Source organism: Triticum urartu, chromosome 1A (assembly GCF_056163025.1).
Source record: "Triticum urartu cultivar PI428250 chromosome 1A, HENAU_Tu73, whole genome shotgun sequence".
Classification (NCBI taxonomy): domain Eukaryota; kingdom Viridiplantae; phylum Streptophyta; class Magnoliopsida; order Poales; family Poaceae; genus Triticum; species Triticum urartu.
In genome coordinates, this window is record NC_141873.1 from 488,866,015 (window position 1) to 488,888,535 (window position 22,521).

The following is a 22,521-nucleotide window of genomic DNA, read 5'->3' on the forward strand; positions in this document are numbered from 1 at the left end:
ACCTAATTAAAAGCTATCACGAGCAAATAAATAATTCAATGGGTCCACTTGTGCGTCTGCGTGTGTGTGTGTGTGAGAGAGAGAGAGAGAGACCCATCAGTCGATGCTCATAAATACATCTTTCAGCCATATGCATTGCTGATGCTCAATAAAAACTTATATAGTTGATAGAATCATATAGAACATCATAGCACACTGAACTTGCATACAAAAATTTCACGCAGGCGGCACAATCAGGATAGAAGCAGTGGATTGCTACGGGAAGGGCTATGTTGAAACCAACGAAGTCGTACATAATGGTTCATCGTCTTTATCAATGATGGGGAAATATCTTGAATGTTGTGCAAAGAAAACAGACAGACAACACAATAAGTTCTACTAGCACGTTAAGTTGACATACAACCCTTTCTAAAAAAAGTTCAGGTACAAAATTAGAACAGGTCACAATCAAATGTACTGGCATATCAGTGCTTCACACCCATAGCTCAGATTTAACTAGTACTCCCTCCGTCCGGGAAAAGTTGTCCACAGGGCAGTGTATTTGTTTTTTTGCAAAACAACCCACAGAGTTTTAAACACGTCACAGAGAAGTCCATCTCCTTCCTTCCTCCTCCCCGTCGCCCGCGCCTTGCAGCCATCGCCGGCTACCCACCTGCGCCGCCGCCCGCCTGGATCTGCGCCGCGACCAACACCAGAACCGTGGCCCAGCCCGCGACCAACAACAGTGCCGCCGCCCGCTTGCACCTGTGCCGTGGCTTACCACCTGCACCACCCGCCGTGAAGGCGACCTGCGTTGGCGCCCTCCTCGAGCTACGCCGTCGGCCCCGTTGAAGGTCGCCGCCCACGTTCGCCCACCTTCGCCGCCCACCTACGCCTCCGATTTCGTCCGCTTCGGCCGCCGGTGCCATGGACAATTCCGGCCACTCCCGCCTCTCATGCTGCTATTGGTGGACGACGCCGGCGCCATGGACCTCTGATGCTGCTTTTGCCTTTTTTCCCTGCCTCGCCTCTACTGCCACTCCCGCATGTGCTGGTGAGTCTGCCTCGCCCGCCTCTGCTACTGCTGTTGTTCAATTTGTTGCTGTGAGTCTGAATTTGTTGTTCTCAGTACAGGCGGAGAAAATTTAGTCAGGGGATACAAAGCTAGAGAAATAATCCAGGACAAAGGTGGTACACTGCTGCTAAATGATGAACAGATTATAGTGAAAATTTAGTTTGATGCCATCAAATTCATTGAGTAATACTCTTGGCATTCTTGGAGATCTTCTAGTTTTTGGAATTTTCTTGCTACAGTTAACTAAAAATGTTCAGTGTTCCAATATTGTAGAGAAACTACAGTGCATGTAATTCAATTATGACTCCTTTACGGAAACTGTAGTGTTTGCTAAAATTGAGATGTAAACTAAAGGAGTTTGTGATTTGCAGAAGTTGTAGCATACTTCAGCAAGTGATAAATGCACTCAAAAGTTCACTGAGAAAATGCAGAGGCTGCTCACTTGTTACTGAAAGTTTTCTACAGTGATAAATGCACGCAAAAGAAGTTCAGTTAACTGTTACTGTTGCTGTATTAATTCCAACCAGGTCAATTTGTTGTCAATTACTCTGTAATACTCAACCATGTTTATGCAAAATGAAGATCAACCATGTTTATTTGGATTTATTTGAATCATTTGAATTTATTTGCTTTATTTGGATTTATACACCATTTGTCCAATTGCAAACATACCTAAAGTTTCCAATTGTCCAATTTCAGTCATTCATTTTACAGAGAGCTAAGCATAGCCATGACTCTTCCCTAAATATTCCTGTAGAATAAATTCAAGCAGCACAAAACTGAAAACTGAAAACTGCCACAACCCCTTAACTAAGAGTTGATAAATACATGTCCCTAAAATTGGAATTATTTGAATTAGCTAGGTTTATTCTTCTTCATATACAGAAAAAGATGAATATTGTTCGTCTACTAGTTACTTCAAATTTAGAACTGAATAAACACTTGTCATCTTCAGTAAACACTTGTAAATCTAGAGTGGTTTTAAACTTAGAATGACCAAGTACTAATATCCTTTGCCAGGCTACACACCATCTACTTGGAGTAGACAGCAAGATTCACAAAGACATGCACGCTTCAATAGACTTGTGAATGCTAGCAAAGTGATAAGTAAAAACTTGGATGTTCTCAGAAATATAGCACCAGAGGACATTTAAGTGAACTGGCCTGTATGCTAAAGGCAAGGAAATGCCACCTTCTTTTCTTCTTCGAGCAGTTGATGAACTGGCCTGTATGCTGCAGCTGCACATAGGTTCTGCAGAAAATGCACCAAAAGAGTTCACACATGTGAAGTAAGTGGAAAGCAACATTTAATCTCCACTTCTTTTCTTTTGGTAGTGAAATTCAATCTGAATTTTGTAAGCACAGAAAATGCACCAATACTGAACATTTATTCCCACCTCCACCACCATCTTGTCAGTTTCGACAGTGTGTGTATGGAGTAGTTTTGACGGCAGTATAATTGTGCATCATGTAAACATTATGAGAATGATTAAGGGTTCAGCATTCAGATTATAATTATGACCAGAGCAGAGGAACAAATATCATGGTTAGTTTTATGTAAAAAAAATCAGAAATGGAGTTACTCACTTGAAGTTACTATAGTTACTCACTTGAACTTACTGTGGTAGTGGCCAAAATTCAGAAAAGTTACTATACAGCAGAAGTAGTGGCCAAAATTCAAAGTACTAAAAAGATTCTACACTAAATATACAGTGTTATCCATGTTCTGTATCCAGGACATTTGAATTATTCACAGAAGGATAACGCAAACTAAAAAGTGTTACGCAAACTGAAAACTGATCCATGTTCTCTATCCAGGACACTAATTTTTGACATTTGAAGCTACATTTCAATTGTTATGCCTCTGTCAATTATTGAATTATTTAGAATATTTAAATTATTCAGAGATCCATGTTCTATATCCAGGATAATGCAAACTGAAAAGTGTTAAAAAGACCATGTGTTTTTGGGGTCAAAATCTACATGTAAAACTGAAAAGTGAAAATAAACAAACACCATCCCTATTCGACGTAGCAAATTTTGTGCTCGGTACAAATCTTCAGAAGGGTGTCCAGACGGTGGCATTAAGGTCGTCTGGATGGGAGAATTATCCCTTGACGTACGAGCGGATAAAATATGCTGCCCTCGATGCCCGTGTGAGTTTTGAGATAGCTGCAAGGTCCAAAGAGCTTGTTGCAAAGCTATCTCCCATAGAGAATGAGAAGAAGAAGAAGAAGAAGAAGAAGAAGAAGAAGAAGAAGAAGAAGAAGAAGAAAAGGTTGCACCAGCAGGAGGGCATTATGGATGGATGAACTATTTTCTCTCTTGTAAAAAAATTATTCCCTCTCGGTGTATATTGATATAGATGGACTATTTCGATGGTGTGCATGTCTTTGGAACAGAGTAGTAGCGTGGGTCCGCTTGACTATAAGGAACTATTTATCTGCATATATAGCTTTCTCTGCTACTCCTTCCAGTGATCGGTATGTAGTGCATGTGTCCGTAGACATGACAGCTTGTGTGCATGACATGTGGGCCACCTAAAATGCGGCGAGCATTAAGTTTCCACCACAGCCACCCGCGATTCCTACGACGCCGCTCGAACCCATGAAACCACACGTCCCCCGACCTGTGGCTCACCCCTCTTGGCCCCACTGCCCCTCTGCCTACGGGTGTTGGGAACGTAGTAATTTCAAAAAAATTCCTATGCACACGCAAGATCATGGTGATGCATAGCAACGAGAGGGGAGAGTGTGATCTACGTACCCTCGTAGACCGACAGCGGAAGCATTATGACAACGCGGTTGATGTAGTCGTACGTCTTCACGGCCCGATCGATCAAGCACCGAAACTACGGCACCTCCGAGTTCTAGCACATGTTTAGCTCAATGACGATCCCCGGACTCCGATCTAGCAAAGTGTCGGGGAGGAGTTCCGTCAGCACGACGGCGTGGTGACGATTTTGATGTTCTACTGTCGCAGGGCTTCGCCTAAGCACCACTACAATATTATCGAGGACTATGGTGGAAGGGGGCACCGCACACGGCTAAGAGAACGATCTTGGAGATCAACTTGTGTGTCTAGGGGTGCCCCTGCCCCCGTATATAAAGGAGCAAAGGGGGGGTGCGACCGGCCCTAGGAGGAGGCGCGCCGAAGGAGTCCTACTCCTACTGGGAGTAGGACTCCCACCCTTTCCCTAGTTGGATTAGGACTTTGGGGGGAAGGAGGAGAGGGAAGAAAGGAAAGGGGGGGGCGCCGCCCCCCTCCTTGTCCAATTAGGACATGGGGGGGGGGGAGGGGCGCGCGGCAGCCCCTAGGCCTCCTCTCCTCTTCCTCCACTAGGCCCATTAAGGCCCGTTAGGTTACCGGGAGGTTCCGGTAACCTCCGGGTACTCCGGTAAAATGCCGATTTCACCCGGAACACTTCCGATGTCCAAACATAGGCTTCCAATATATCAATCTTTATGTCTCGACCATTTCGAGACTCCTTGTCATGTCCGTGATGACATCCGGGACTCCGAACAAACTTCGGTACATCAAAATATATAAACTCATAATGAAACTGTCATCGTAACATTAAGCGTGCGGACCCTACGGGTTCGAGAACAATGTAGACATGACCGAGACATGTCTCCGGTCAATAACCAATAGCGGAACTTGGATGCTCATATTGGATCCCACATATTCTACGAAGATCTTTTATCGGTCAGACCGCATAACAACATACTTTGTTCCCTTTGTCATCGGTATGTTACTTGCCCGAGATTCGATCGTTGGTATCTCAATACCTAGTTCAATCTCGTTACCGGCAAGTCTCATTACTCGTTTTGTAATACATCATCTCGCAACTAACTCATTAGTTGCAATGCTTGCAAGGCTTATGTGATGTGCATTACCGAGAGGGACTAGAGATGCCTCTCCGACAATCGGAGTGACAAATCCTAATCTTGAAATACGCCAACCCAACATGTACCTTTGGAGACACCTGTAGAGCTCCTTTATAATCACCGAGTTACGTTGTGACGTTTGGTAGGCACAAAGTGTTCCTCCTACAAACGGGAGTTGCATAATCTCATAGTCATAGGAACATGTATAAGTCATGAAGAAAGCAATAGCAACATACTAAACGATCGGGTGCTAAGCTAATGGAATGGGTCATGTCAATCACATCATTCTCCTAATGATGCGATCCCATTAATCAAATGACAACACATGTCTATGGTGAGGAAACATAACCATCTTTGATTAACGAGCTAGTCAAGTAGAGGCACACTAGTGACGTTTTAGTTTGTCTATGTATTCACACAAGTATTATGTTTCCGGATAATACAATTCTAGCATGAATAATAAACATTTATCATGATATAAGGAAATAAAATAATAACTTTATTATTGCCTCTAGGGAATATTTCCTTCAGTCTCCCACTTTCACTAGAGTCAATAATCTAGATTACACAGTAATGATTCTAACACCCATGGAGCTTTGGTGTTGATCATGTTTTGCTCGTGGAAGAGGCTTAGTCAACTGGTCTGCAACATTCAGATCCGTATGTATCTTGAAAATCTCTATGTCTCCCACCTAGACTAGATCCCGGATGGAATTGAAGCGTCTCTCGGTGTGCTTGGTTCTCTTGTGAAATCTAGATTCCTTTGCCAAGGCAATTGCACCAGTATTGTCACAAAAGATTTTCATTGGACCCGATGCACTAGGTATGACACCTAGATCGGATATGAACTCCTTCATCCAGACTCCTTTGTTTGCTGCTTCACATGTAGATCCCGCCACAACGCTTTGTTTAGAACTGCGCCAACTAACAGCTCCACCGTTTAATGTAAACATGTATCCGGTTTGCGATTTAGAATCGTCCGGATCAGTGTCAAAGCTTGCATCAATGTAACCATTTATGATGAGCTCTTTGTCACCTCCATATACGAGAAACATATCCTTTGTCCTTTTCAGGTATTTCAGGATGTTTTCGACCGCTGTCCAGTGATCCACTCATGGATTACTTTGGTACCTCCCTGCTAGATTTATAGCAAGACACACACCAGGTCTGGTACACAGCATTGCATACATGATAGAGCCTATGGCTGAAGCATAGGGAACATCTTTCATTTTTTCTCTATCTTCTGCATTGGTCGGGCATTGAGTCTTACTCAATTTCACACCTTGTAACACAGGCAAGAATCCTTTCTTTGCTTGATCCATTTTGAACTTCTTCAAAAAATTTGTCAAGGTATGTGCTTTGTGAAAGTCCAATTAAGCGTCTTGATCTATCTCTATAGATCTTAATGCCCAATATGTAAGCAGCTTCACCGAGGTATTTCATTGAAAAACTCTTATTCAAGTATCCCTTTATGCTATCCAGAAATTCTATATCATTTCCGATTAGTAATATGTCATCTACATATAATATCAGAAATGCTATAGAGCTCCCACTCACTTTCTTGTAAATACAGGCTTCTCCAAAAGTCTGTACAAAACCAAATGCTTTGATCACACTATCAAAGCGTTTATTCCAACTCCGAGAGGCTTGCAGCAGTCCATAAATGGATCACTGGAGCTTGCACACTTTGTTAGCTCCCTTTGGATCGACAAAACCTTCCGGCTGCATCATATACAACTCTTCTTCCAGAAATCCATTCAGGAATGCAGTTTTGACATCCATCTGCCAAATTTCATAATCATAAAATGCAGCAATTGCTAACATGATTCGGATAGACTTAAGCATCGCTACGGGTGAGAAGGTCTCATCGTAGTCAATCCCTTGAACTTGTCGAAAACATTTTGCGACAAGTCGAGCTTTGTAGACAGTAACATTACCGTCAGCGTCAGTCTTCTTCTTGAAGATCCATTTATTTTCAATTGCTTGCCGATCATTGGGCAAGTCAACCAAAGTCCATACTTTGTTCTCATACATGGATCCCATCTCAGATTTCATGGCTTCAAGCCATTTTGCGGAATCTGGGCTCACCATCGCTTCTTCATAGTTCGTAGGTTCATCATGATCTAGTAGCATGACTTCCATAACAGGATTACCGTACCACTCTGGTGCGGATCTTACTCTGGTTGATCTACGAGGTTCAGTAGTATCTTGTTCTGAAGTTTCATGATCATCATCATTAGCTTCCTCACTAATTAGTGTAGGTGTCACAGAAACTGGTTTATGTGATGTACTACTTTCCAATAAGGGAGCAGGTACAATTACCTCATCAAGTTCTACTTTCCTCCCACTCACTTCTTTCGAGAGAAACTCCTTCTCTAGAAAGTTTCCAAATTTAGCAACAAAAGTCTTGCCTTCGGATCTGTGATAGAAGGTGTATCCAATAGTTTCCTTTGGATATCCTATGAAGACACATTTCTCCAATTTGGGTTCGAGCTTATCAGGTTGAAGCTGTTTCACATAAGCATCGCAGCCCAAAACTTTTAGAAACGAGGACTTTGGTTTCTTGCCAAACCATAGTTCATAAGGCGTCGTCTCAACAGATTTTTATGGTGCCCTATTTAACGTGAATGCGGCCGTCTCTAAAGCATAACCCCAAAACAATAGCGGTAAATCAGTAAGAGACATCATAGATCGCACCATATCTAGTAAAGTACGATTACGACAGTCGGACACACCATTACGCTGTGGTGTTCCGCGTGGCGTGAGTTGCGAAACTATTCCGCATTGTTTGAAATGTACACCAAACTCGTAACTCAAATATTCTCCTCCACGATCAGATCATAGGAATTTTATTTTCTTGTTACGATGATTTTCAACTTCACTCTGAAATTCTTTGAACTTTTCAAATGTTTTAGACTTATGTTTCATTAAGTAGATATACCCATATCTGCTTAAGTCATCTGTGAAGGTGAGAAAATAATGATATTCGCCATGAGCCTAAACATTCATCGAAGCACATACATCTGTATGTATGATTTCCAACAAATCTGTTGCTCTCTCCATAGTACCGGAGAACGGTGTTTTTTTCATCTTGCCCATAAGGCACGGTTCGCAAGTACCAAGTGATTCATAATCAAGTGGTTCCAAAAGTCCATCAGTATGGAGTTTCTTCATGCGCTTTGCACCGATATGACCTAAACGGCAGTGCCACAAATAAGTTGCACTATCATTATCAACTCTGCATCTTTTGGCTTCAACACTATGAATATGTGTGTCACTACTATCGAGATTTAATAAAAATAGACCACTCTTCAAGGGTGCATGACCATACAAGGTATTACTCATATAAATAGAACAACCATTATTCTTTGATTTAAATGAATAACCGTCTCGCATCAAACAAGATCCAGATATAATGTTCATGCTCAATGCCGGCACCAAATAACAATTATTTCAGTCTAATACTAATCCCGAAGGTAGATGTAGAGGTAGCGTGCCCACCGCGATCACATCGACTTTGGAACCATTTCCCACGCGCATCGTTACCTCGTCCTTAGCCAATCTTCGCTTAATCCATAGTCACTGTTTTGAGTTGCAAATATTAGCAACAGAACCAGTATCAAATACCCAGGTGCTACTGCGAGCATTAGTAAGGTACACATCAATAACATGTATATCGTATATACCTTTGTTCACCTTGCCATCCTTCTTATCCGCCAAATACTTGGGGCAGTTCCGCTTCCAGTGACCAGCCTGCTTGCAGTAGAAGCACTCAGTTTCAGGCTTAGGTCCAGATTTGGGTTTCTTCTCCTGAGTAACAACTTGCTTGCTGTTCTTTTTGAAGTTCCCCTTCTTCTTCCCTTTGCCCTTTTTCTTGAAACTAGTGGTCTTGTTGACCATCAACACTTGATGCTCCTTCTTGATTTCTACCTCCGCAGCTTTCAGCATTGCGAAGAGCTCGGGAATGGTCTTATTCATCCCTTGCATATTATAGTTCATCACGAAGCTCTTGTAGCTAGGTGGAAGTGATTGGAGAATTCTGTCAATGACGCAATCATCTGGAAGATTAACTCCCAATTGAATCAAGTGATTATTATACCCAGACATTTTGAGTATATGCTCACTGACAGAACTGTTCTCCTCCATCTTGCAGCTATAGAACTTATTGGAGACTTCATATCTCTCAATCCGGGCATTTGCTTGAAATATTAACTTCAACTCCTGGAACATCTCATATGCTCCATGACGTTCAAAACGTCGTTCAAGTCCCGATTCTAAGCCGTAAAGCATGTCACACTGAACTATCGAGTAGTCATCAGCTTTGCTCTGCCAGATGTTCATAACATCTGGTGTTGCTCCAGCAGCAGGCCTGGCACCCAGCGGTGCTTCCAGGATGTAATTCTTCTGTGCAGCAATGAGGATAATCCTCAAGTTACGGACCCAGTCCGTGTAATTGCTACCATCATCTCTCAACTTTGCTTTCTCAAGGAACGCATTAAAATTCAACGGAACAACAGCACGGGCCATCTATCTACAATCAAACATAAACAAGCAAGATACTATCAGGTACTAAGTTCATGATAAATTTAAGTTCAATTAATCATATTACTAAAGAACTCCCACTTAGATAGACATCCCTCTAATCCTCTAAGTGATCACGTGATCCAAATCAACTAAACCATGTCCGATCATCACGTGAGATGGAGTAGTTTCATTGGTGAACATCACTATGTTGATCATATCTACTATATGATTCACGCTCGACCTTTCGGTCTCTGTGTTCCGAGGCCATATCTGTATATGCTTGGCTCGTCAAGTATAACCTGAATATTCCGCGTGTGCAACTGTTTTGCACCCGTTGTATTTGAACATAGAGCCTATCACACCCGATCATCACGTGGTGTCTCAGCACGAAGAACTTTCGCAACGGTTCATACTCAGGGAGAACACTTCTTGATAATTAGTGAGAGATCATCTTAAAATGCTACCGCCAATAAAAGCAAGATAAGATGCATAAAAGATAAACATCACATGCAATCAATATAAGTGATATGATATGGCCATCATCATCTTGTGCTTGTGATCTCCATCTTCGAAGCACTGTCATGATCACCATCGTCACCGGCGCGACACCTTGATCATCATCGTAGCATCGTTGTCGTCTCGCCAATCTTATGCATCCACGACTATCGCTACTGCTTAGTGATAAAGTAAAACATTACAGCACAATTGCGTTGCATACAATAAAACGACAACCATATGGCTCCTGCCAGTTGCCGATAACTTGGTTACAAAACATGATCATCTCCTACAATAAAATTTAGCATCATGTCTTGACAATATCACATCACAACATACCCTGCAAAAACAAGTTAGACGTCCTCTACTTTGTTGTTACAAGTTTTACGTGGCTGCTACGGGCTTAAGCAAGAACCAATCTTACCTACGCATCAAAACCACAACGATAGTTTGTCAAGTTGGTGTTGTTTTAACCTTCACAAGGACCGGGCGTAGCCATACTCGGTTCAACTAAAGTTGGAGAAACTGACACCCGCCAGCCACCTATGTGCAAAGCACGTCGGTAGAACCAGTCTTGCATAAGCGTACGCGTAATGTCGGTCCGGGCCGCTTCATCCAACAATACCGCCGAACCAAAGTATGACATGCTGGTAAGTAGTATGACTTATATCGCCCACAACTCGCTTGTGTTCTACTCGTGCATATAACATCAACACATAAAACCTAGGCTCGGATGCCACTGTTGGGAACGTAGTAATTTCAAAAAAATTCCTACGCACACGCAAGATCATGGTGATGCATAGCAACGAGAGGGGAGAGTGTGATCTACGTACCCTCATAGACCGACAGCAGAAGTGTTATGACAACGCGGTTGATGTAGTCGTACGTCTTCACGGCCCGATCGATCAAGCAACGAAACTACGGCACCTCCGAGTTCTAGCACACGTTCAGCTCAATGACGATCCACGGACTCCGATCCAGCAAAGTGTCAGGGAGGAGTTCCGTCAGCACGATGGTGTGGTGACGATTTTGATGTTCTACTGTCGTAGGGCTTCGCCTAAGCACCACTACAATATTATCGAGGACTATGGTGGAAGGGGGCACCGCACACGGCTAAGAGAACGATCTTGGAGATCAACTTGTGTGTCTAGGGGTGCCCCCTGCCCCAGTATATAAAGGAGCAAAGGGGGGTGCGGCCTGCCCTAGGAGGAGGCGCGCCGGAGGAGTCCTACTCCTACCGGGAGTAGGACTCCCACCCTTTCTCTAGTTGGATTAGGACTTTGGGGGAAAGGAGGAGAGGGAAGAAAGGAAAGGGGGGGGCCGCCCCCCCCCTCCTTGTCCAATTCGGACTTGGGGGGGAGGGGCATGCGGCAGCCCATAGGCCTCCTCTCCTCTTCCTCCACTAGGCCCATTAAGGCCCATTAGGTTACCGGGGGGTTCCGGTACTCCGGTAAAATGCCGATTTCACCCGGAACACTTCCGATGTCCAAACATAGGCTTCCAATATATCAATCTTTATGTCTCGACTATTTCGAGACTCCACTTCATGTCCGTGATCACATCCGGGACTCCGAACAAACTTCGGTACATCAAAATATATAAACTCATAATGAAACTGTCATCGTAACGTTAAGTGTGCGGACCCTACGGTTTCGAGAACAATGTAGGCATGACTGAGACATGTCTCCGGTCAATAACCAATAGCGGAACCTGGATGCTCATATTGGCTCCCACACATTCTACGAAGATCTTTTATCGGTCAGACCGCATAACAACATACTTTGTTCCCTTTGTCATCGGTATGTTACTTGCCCGAGATTCGATCGTCGGTATCTCAATACCTAGTTCAATCTCGTTACCGGCAAGTCTCTTTACTCGTTTCGTAATACATCATCTCACAACTAACTCATTAGTTGCAATGCTTGCAAGGCTTATATGATGTGCATTACCGAGAGGGCCCAGAGATACCTCTCCGACAATCGGAGTGACAAATCCTAATCTTGAGATACGCCAACCCAACATGCACCTTTGGAGACACCTGTAGAGCTCCTTTATAATCACCCAGTTACGTTGTGACATTTGGTAGCACACAAAGTGTTCCTCGGGCAAACGGGAGTTGCATAATCTCATAGTCATAGGAACATGTATAAGTCATGAAGAAAGCAATAGCAGCATACTAAACGATCGGGTGCTAAGCTAATGGAATGGGTCATGTCAATCACATCATTCTCCTAATGATGTGATCCCGTTAATCAAATGACAACACATGTCTATGGTTAGGAAACATAACCATCTTTGATTAACGAGCTAGTCAAGTAGAGGCACACTAGTGACGTTTTAGTTTGTCTATGTATTCACACAAGTATTATGTTTCCGGATAATACAATTCTAGCATGAATAATAAACATTTATCATGATATAAGGAAATAAAATAATAACTTTATTATTGCCTCTAGGGCATATTTCCTTCAACGGGAGCATTACATGTGGACCAGTCACCTATCGGGTCCACATCTTATTGACTCAAAGGTAGGTGTAGTAAGGCGCTGAAGCTCAGTGCCGACGGCCCTGAGAGGGAAATGTAACTCCTGCGCCAGGGCTTGTGGTGCTCCCGCAGCACGAACTCGTGCCAAACTTGAGATTTGTTTCTTTACTATACATGCACGCAACAATTTAATGGACATTGTAATCTCAACATGTGATGGGGAGCTCTAAATTTGAATTTGAAACTTATAAATCGAAAAGATTCAAAACAAATAAACTGGGAGAGAGGGAGTATATCGTAGGATGTGTCCCATACAAAATAGGTCCCCTGGTTTGTCACTGCAAAGATGTGGTTAGAAAGGAGCACATCGTCTTCCTACTCGTACGGCAACAAATCGGCCGCAGACAGCATTGTCCGCCTTTTACCGCCATGTTCAAGGTTCGTGCTATCTTATTCAATCTCACCGTGGTTCCATCGTACCAATTCATGCGGTGGCCCATTGCATGGCTGATCCCAATGTTGGACAAAGGTTCTATGGGAACGGTGTCACCATTGTAAATGCTGTGCAAATTGATATTGGTACCCTCCTATACATATGCAAGCCAATCTCCACTCGCACCGAGCCTAACCTGTAAAATAGTGGGCAGGGGGAGAATTAGGAAATGGACACGGAAGTAGTTGAGGGAGTCCTGGATTAGGGGGTGTCTGGATAGCCGGACTATAACCTTTGGCCAGACTCTTGAACTATGAAGATACAAGATTGAAGACTTCGTCCCGTGTCCGGATGGGACTTTCCTTGGCGTGGAAGGCAAGCTTGGCAATACAGATATGTAGATCTCCTCCCATTGTAACCGACTCTGTGTAACCCTAGCCCTCTCCGGTGTCTATATAAACCAGAGGGTTTTAGTCCATAGGACGAACAACAATTAGACCATAGGCTAGCTTCTAGGGTTTAGCCTCTTTGATCTCGTGGTAGATCTACTCTTGTACTACCCATATCATCAATATTAATCAAGCAGGACGTAGGGTTTTACCTCCATCAAGAGGGCCCGAACCTGGGTAAAACATTGTGTCCCCTGCCTCCTGTTACCATCCGGCCTAGACACATAGTTCGGGACCCCCTACCCGAGATCCGCCGGTTTTGACACCGACATTGGTGCTTTCATTGAGAGTTCCTCTTTGTCGTCACCTTTAGGCCCGATGGCTCCTCCGATCATCAACAACAATGCGGTCCAGGGTGAGACCTTTCTCCCCGGACAGATCTTCGTGTTCGGCGGCTTTGCACTGCGGGCTAATTCGCTTGGCCATCTGGAGCAGATTGAAAGTTACGCCCCTGGCCATCAGGTCAGATTTGGAAGTTTGAACTATACGTCCGACATCCGCGGAGACTTGATCTTCGACGGATTCGAGCCATAGCCGGGCGCGCCGCACTGTCACGATGGGTATGACCTAACTCTGCCGCCGAGCAGTACCCTAGAGGCTGCGCCCGCATCAGCTCCGACCCTTAGCTCGGAGCCAACTGCGCCGATCGAGGACGGGTGGCTAGACACCGCCTCGGGGGCTGCAGTCTCAACGGCGATCGAGCCGAACACCAGCCTCACCCTCTCGAAGCCCGTGACTCCAAGGTGCCGGACTCTTTTCCGGACTCCAAACCTTCCGCGCCCCTGCCAATCGAATCCGATTGGGCGCCGATCATGGAATTCACCACCGCGGATATCTTTCAGCTCTCGCCCTTTGGCGATATTCTGAATTCACTAAGGTCTCTCTCTTTGTCAGAAGAGTCCTGGCCGGACTATGGCCAACAGGATTGGGATGCGGACGACGAAGAAATTCGACGCCCACCCACCACCTACTTTATAGCCACTGTCGATGATTTAACCGACATGCTCGACTTCGACTCTGAAGACATCGACGGTATGGATGACGATGTAGGAGACGAACATGAACCAGCGCCTATAGGGCACTGGAAAGCCACTTCGTTGTCACACCCTAGCTAGTTCAAGCATTAGAGTGTGCATCATGTTTAAAATCCTCTTAAATTTGAAATGGGGAAGACAGAACCCCCAGCACCCCCTGGAACAACTAGGGTTTACTAAAAACTTTTTCAATGAACCTGAAATGCCCTTCTAAAAATCCCACCCTTTTTGTTTTGGGTTAAAACCTTTGACAAAAATGGTGCACATTTTTCTAGGAAATCTAAGGTCATTGGATTAATCCTTATGGTATTTGCATTTGGGCATTTAAATGCTATAAAACATTTTAAATGCTCAAATAATCATAAACTAAAATGTTTGCTGTTGGATATATTCTAAGCAGTAGCCATGATTAATTTTATGATTTATGGAAATGCCCTGGCATTTTTAATAAAGTCCTGAAGCTACAGAAATAATAGAATAAATAAGAAAACATAAAAAAAGAGAGAGAGAAACTTACCTGGCGCAGCCCAGCTAACTCACCAGCCGGCCCACCTGGCGGCCCAGCACTGTGCTGGCCCGCGCCAGCCAGCTGCTTCTTCCCCGCTAGGCAGGCAGGGAGGTGACGCCGGCATGCCCGAGCTCGCCACGGTGTCACCTGCTTGCCGCCCGCGGTCTGGACGCCTGGACGCCTCCACGTCGCACCCCGAAGCCCCTGGACACGCCATCCCCCCTGTCTCTCTCCCTTCGCCGTTCCCCACCATGGCCGACAACCCTGTCGCCGCACCGTCGTCGTAGCCGTGCCCTCCGCCATCCTCGCGCCATGTCATCGTGTCCACGAGCTCCGCCGTCGTCAATTACATCGAGTGGGTCGAGCCCCGAGCGCTCGCTCGCCCCGGAGACGCTGCACCGAGCTCGCCCTCAACTCCGGCCACCGGAGATCCCTTTCGCCGCCCCCGCCACATCAGCTCATCCCCGACCTCTCCGACTGCCTCGACGAGACCCCCGTGAGCTCAGCCACCTCCCCACCCTCTCAGTTCTCTCTCTCGAGCCCCGTAGCGACTGCATGTAGATCACCCGCACGCACCACCGTGGAGCTCGTCGCCGACAAGTCCGCGGCCACCCAATGGCCACGCCACCCTGTCCACTAGTCCTACCGCACCTCCAGGATCTCAATGCACCAAACCACGCGCCTCCCCGTGCCCCCTAGCGACTAGTTCAACCTCACCCGAGCTCCGGCCGCCGCCAAACTCGTCGCCGCCGATGTTTCCGGCCACCCCAGCTCCACCCACTGCCACCACTCGACGCGGCTTCCTCCCCGCATCACGTAGATAGTCTCCACCGCCCTTTTGGTCGCCGGAGTGCAAATCGCGCGTTGCTCCCCCGCGTCTGGCCTCGCCGGCGGCTAGACGCCGGCGAGTTGACCCTGTTTGACCCCGTGTGGGCCCAGGTTGACCCCCCTGAGTCTATGACAGGTGGGGACGGTCTGCTAATTAGTTTAGGATTAGTTTTAGCTAATTTTAATTAGTTTAATCACTGACATGTGGGCCCAGGCCCCACTGACAGCTAATTAGTGTTAATTTAATTCTGTTAATTAACTGAGTCACTGACAGACAGGGCCCACCAGTCAGGTTTGACCTGGCCGACCCAGTTGACCCGCTGAAGTCACACCTATGTCATGCTGATGCATTAATTCAATTACTGGATTTATTCTTTAATAGGAAATTCCAGAAAATAGCCAAAACTTCTAAAAATCATAGAAAATCAACCATAGCTCCAAATGCAAAGATTTATATATGAAAAATGATCATAAAAATTCAATCTATCCATCTGTAATGGTTTCATGCATGACAAAACAAGATAACCTTGTTGTTTAAGCAATATAAGATGATGCCCAAATAAGGCTAAGTTAAATGAGCTATCATTTGAATCTTTGATTCAAATGGGTTCATACCTTTCTTTTTTAGCTTGCATTAGGCCAAGACACATCCATTTTGCCATGTCATAGCATGCATCATATTGTTGCATATTGCCATGTGCTGATTATGTTCGGTGTGTCTTTCGTGGTAGGTTCTGCCTCCGAGGATAACCCCGAGTATCCTTCTGAAGGGCAGTGCCCTACTACCACTACAACAGGCAAGCAATCCATTGATCATTTCGATATAAACCCATGTTCTCGCTTCTGCTCTTGTTTACTGCATTAAGACAACGCGATTCAAACTGCTGTGTGCTACGGTAGTTGAACCCTTATCCTCTGCATGACCTGTCATTGCCAAAGTAACTAGATGAAACCCACTAGCATGTGTAGGAGTTGATTGAGCCATGTATGTGATTCCTACCTTGCTATGCCAGCTATGCTTAGAGTTGTGTCAGGTCTGGTTCATCTGGGTGATGGGCTAGAGTGAAAGGATTATGTCGGTAATGTGAGGGATGTGTTGAACATGACTTGGTAAAGGTATCGATGAGAGGCCATGTAGGAGTACATGGTGGGTTGTTTCATTGAGACCGTCCCTAAGAACTAAGATCTATATGTGTGATTTTAAGAATCAGCTACTACCATGCATTGGGATCCTTAATTGACCCTCTCGGCTTCTTAATCACCCTGGTACTCCGTCCAGGAGTTGCAAATAGTTTCTGGTGCTTGTAGGTTATGTGTTGGCGGTCGTGCGTAGTGCTGACCCTAGGGGTGGGCTATGTTGCGGTAGATACACCATGGCCGGGTATGCCGGGCGCCTGTTTGGCGTCTCGGGACCTTCTCCATATCGTTCGGGGCCGTATGTGGAAACCTCGGCCGGACTCCCTGCGGATGGAACCTGGATAGGCGATAAACCTGGACTAGAGACTTGAGTGTTTAGGTAGGCCATGGCCGACACCCTCGTTGGGCTTCCGCTTGAAGGTTGTCGAGTACATGTCGTGTAAACGGCGGTAAGTGGTGAAAGCGTGTATGAAGAAGTACACCCCTGCAGGGTATCAAACTATTCGAATAGCCGCGTCCGCGGTAAAGGACTACATGGTTGCCTATACAGTTCATAGACAAGTTAATGGTTACTACTAAAAGACTCAAGATAAGTGTGAGTACCGAGGATGGCCCTCTCGTAGGATGACGAGGGAGGATCCCCGGTGGAGTATTGTGTTGGTGAGTAGTGGACTCGTGTGCGAAAAATATTTTACTAGTGGAGTTCCGTAGGATAGTCTAGCCAAGAGTCAAAGCTGGCTTGCTGCAATAACCCCACCACCTTCTTGAGAATGAGCATGTATAGTAGGTTCTGTTGTAAGACTTGCTGAGTACCTTTGTACTCATGTTTGCTTAATTACTGTTTTCAGACGACAACACCGCCCCCTCCGATGGGTTCTACATAGACCTTGATGTCAACGAGTGACTAGCCACCCAGGTGGTGATCCTGGCCATGGAGGGCCCTATGTAGATAGACAGGCTTAGGAAGCCTTCTTTCTTTCTAGTGTCTGTACTCAGACTATTTACTTCCGCTTGTGCTTGTATGCTTGTATGACTTGAGTGTCGGGTCATGTGACCCCTACCTGTATGAACTTGTTATGTATGGCTCTCTGGAGCCTTTTAATAAAGTACTTGAGTTGTAGAGTTTTGTTGTGATGCCATGTTGTATGTACTCATATCGGGCATATTGTGTGTATGATTGAAATGCTTGGTATGCGTGGGATCCGACAATCTAGTTGTTTATCCTTGGCAGCCTTTCTTATGGGGAAATGTAGTCTAGTGTTCCTTGAGCCATAGTAGTCCGCTACAGCCCGGTTCACCGGAGTCCTGCTAGCCCAGCACTACTGCTTAGGACACTTGACTGGCCGGCATGTGTTTCACTTCGTTCCTATGTCTGTCCCTTCGGGGAAATGTCACGCGGTGACATCCGGAGTCCTGCCTAGCCTGCTACAGGCCGGGTTCCCCGGAGTCCTGTTAGCCCAGTGCTACAGCCCGAATTCACTCGCTGATGACCGACATGCTTGATGTGATTCATGTATGACTGTCTCCATAGGTCTGTGCCGCTTTGGGTTCATGACTAGCCATGTCGGCCCGGGTTCTCTGTCATATGGATGCTAGCGACACTATCATATACGTGAGCCAAAAGGCGCAAACGGTCCCGGGCCATGGTAAGGCGACACCCGTGGGATACCGTGCGTGAGGCCGCAATGTGATATGAGGTGTTACCGGCTAGATCGATGTGACTTGGAATCGGGGTCCTGGCAGCGTTGGCATCAGAGCCGAACTGCCTGTAGGTTCGTTGAGCCAAACTGGTCGATGTCGAGTCTAGAAATGCTTTAGTTATATGTAGGGGAATTGATTGTGGGAGGGAACGTAAGGCTCTTTTACTCCTTTACCTTATGCCCTCTGATCTGAGTCATTCTCTTCTCATTCAACGTGGGTTAAGGACTAGGCTCTCTTCCTTTGTCAGGTTCACGTGTTACCAATCCGTAGTAGCTTATAGGATTGTTGTTACAAGCCTCAGTACAGTTTCTACTACCTTTAGTATGTTGCCAGTTGAATCAGAACCTTGATATGATGTTGTTGAGTGGTATTGCAAACTGTTGTGGATGTCTCAAATCTTTTTCTGAGCATTTACAGTTGTTATGCTGTCCAATTTTTCCTAGAAATTCTAATGTCTTTGCATTGTGGTTGTGCTTTCAGATGGCCACTCGTGCTCAAAACCAAGTGGTTCGCCTGACCCGGTGCCTTGATGTGCCCGGTCATACTGCTATGTTAGTCCGGGTAATGATCGAGATGGGTTACCATTGGTATCCCGAATACACTGTCGAAGAGCAGTTTCGAGACTTTAATCAAAGCCAATATTTCTGCACCGTCAAGATATTTCCTTCTTATCCTGGATCTACCGAGCCCCTTCATTGTTCCTATGGACTCGGGGTTACTGTTGAGATGGCTGTGCAGGATGCTGCCTATTCCATGATGACCATCATGCGAGTCCGGACTGGCCTGCTTCGGAACACTGACTTCCGTTACATGCCAGCTTCACTTCCGGGAGCGCAAGGGTATCTTCAGGCTATCTATGCTGACTCCACTTAGGAGGACTCATTAACTCGTACCACTGCCGAGATGCTCGAGGATAAGGACCGAGAGAATTAGGCCTTGAGGCTGGAGCTTTTCATAACCCATGCTGATCATTGGGCCACATTGACTCGGTTTGCACCCGCGGTGCAAGCAGGATGTATGGATACAAGGGACCTGTATCCTGTGAGATCTGCTCTGCCAGACATGGTGGATTGGCGTGATGTGGGAGGCATCACCCCTCCCCATGGTCCTCGCAGGCCACCGTTTGTTGGTCCAAGACCTCATCCTAGTCCCTTTGGTCCACAAGCTCCTCAGGACCGTCTGTTCTTGGATGATCACGTTGAACTTCCAGGCTATGGAGGTGACTTCTATGAGGACTACTACGGAGCTGTCTGAGTTAGTAGTAGTATCACTAGTATTGTAATAGTTGTATCTCCACTGTCATGCGTGACTTGTGGAATATGACTTTGTGTGTAATCAATTCTGGAGGTGTAGACAAATAATGTATAGGAGCTTGGAATGCCTCCGATGAGATGTAACGTCTTTCATCATAGTTGTATTGTAGCCTGGGCTTGTACTAAACTATGTATGGTGTGTATGACCGTTGGTATATATATGGCAGTTTTATATTACCATGACATACGGATGGACATCTCTGCATTCCGTGTTATCCATTACATTCTGCACTTCCTTGCTAAGTTTGAGCCATCCTTACCTAAACCATTGTCTTGTTACTCCTAGGATGGTCAACACCCGCAGCAACCCTGCTGCCCCGGAACAGGGAGAAGCCAGTGCAGCTAGGGGTGAAAATCTGCCTCACCCGCCTTCTCTGGCCGAAGTGATGCTGGAGGCGGAAAGAAACAAACGTGAGACTAACCGCTTACTGGAGCAGATTGAGCAGAAAACTGCACGCCATCCGTGAAATGACTTGGTGTCAATCAATGACTTTATCAAGCTGTACCCACCAAAGTTCAACCATTCCGTCAAGCCCCTAGATGCGGATGAATGGCTTCGCAGCATCACCCACAAGCTACGTTCTGCCAACGTAGCCGAAGATGATAAGGTTACTTACACTGCCTACCATCTCGAAGGCCCTGCTAGCCTCTGGTGGGAGAATTTTGAAGCTATGCGCCCGGTCGTCCAAATCACTACTTGGGCTGAATTCAGTGAGGCTTTCCATGAGCATCACATTCTGGAAGGTCTCATAAATTGTAAGAGGGAGGAGTTTTGCAATTTCACCCAAGGAAGACTGACTGTGGATGCATATAGCCGTGAATTTGGGAATCTGGCACATTATGCTCTTGAAGAGGTATCTACCGACGCTAAGAAGCAGGCAAGGTTCTGCAAGGGACTTAGCCCTGAGCTTCGCTGCGATCTTCATTTGCACGAGTGCACCTCCTTTCAGAAGTTGGTCAATAAAGCCATCAGTGTTGAGTCAGGCCAGTCTGACTATGACGCTTCATGCAAACACTCACGTGATTTTGGCTCTTCATCCGGCTCTGGAGCTCAGAAGCGCCGAGTGTGGATTCCAAGCACGGCACTGCCACCCAGGTTCATTCCGAGGCCATCCTTTGAGGTGCCTCGTCCCAACCAGCAGTTTGCACCGCCCAAGCCCTATGGTGGCCCCGCTGCTAATGCTGCTCCACGCCCCAATGTGGTGACATGCTTTAAGTGTGGAGAGCCGGGTCATTATAGTCGAGAGTGTTCCCAGAACAACCCCAAACAGACTGGAAAGTCCGTTGGCCGTGGTAAGCTAGCGGGAAAGACATTCTATGCCAAGCCAGTCACTACTACACGTGGCCATGTCAACTATGTTTCAGCCGAAGAGGCTCATGAGGATCCTAACGTCGTCCTTGGTACGCTCCTTGTTAATTGCCATCCGGCATCTGTTCTTTTCAATACTGGAGCATCTCATTCAGTCATATCCGAGAACTATGCTTGATTGCATAACACGACATTCTGTGACATGCCCTCTACCATGGAAATTCAAACCCCTGGCTCTAGATGGCAAACTTCTAGAGTAAGTCATGGGAACAAAATTCTTGTCGATAGACTTGTCTTCCTTGCATCCTTAATAGCTCTCAAGTCCTCGGACATAAACATCATTTTGGGTATGGACTGGATGTCAGCTCATTATGCTAAGATTGATTGTGCCACTAGGACCGTTCAACTTACTCACCCATCGGGCAAGACAGTCAATGTCTTAACTCGAGTGGCCAAGCGCCAGCTTTACTCCCTAAATGCCAACCCCCTTCCAGACCTTGAAGATGTTCCGGTAGTCCGAGACTTTCCGGATGTCTTTCCAGAAGAACTGTCAGGTGTTCCACCTAACAGGGATGTCGAGTTTGTGATAGACCTTGTTCCAGGAACCGTTCCAATTTCTAGGAGACCCTATAAGATGGCACCCTTAGAACTAGCCGAGCATAAGAACCAACTCGATGAGTCCTTCAAAAAGGGTTTCATCCGTCCTAGTTCCTCTCATTGGGCTTGCCCCGTCCTCTTCGTCAAGAAGAAGGATGGAACGGATCGAATGGTTGTAGATTACCGACCTGTCAACTTGGTCACTATCAAGAACAAGTATCCGCTTCCCAGGATCAACGATCTATATGATCAGCTCGCTGGATCCTCAGTCTTTTCCAAGATGGATTTGAGGTTGGGCTACCATCAAATCAAAATCAGAAACGGGGACATTCCCAAAACGGCCTTTGTTACTCGTTATGACCAATACGAGTACACCGTTATGTCCTTCGGTTTAACCAATGCCCCAGCCACCTTCTCTCGGTTAATGAACTCGGTCTTCATGGAGTATCTGGATAAATTCGTCATAGTATACCTCGATGACATACTCATCTACTCCAAGAATGAAGAGGAACATGCCGAACATCTAAGGCTGGTATTGACGAAACTTCGAGAGCATCGCCTTTATGCTAAATTCTCCAAGTGTGAATTTTGGTTGCCAGAAGTGACCTATCTAAGCCATGTAATCTTTGGTAAGGGTATTGCTGTCAATCCCGAGCGAGTTCAAGCTGTCCTTGATTGGACTCCACCTGAGACAGTCAAGCAAGTTCAGAGCTTCCTTGGCTTAGCGAGCTACTGCCGCCGCTTCATCGAGAATTTCTCCAAGGTTG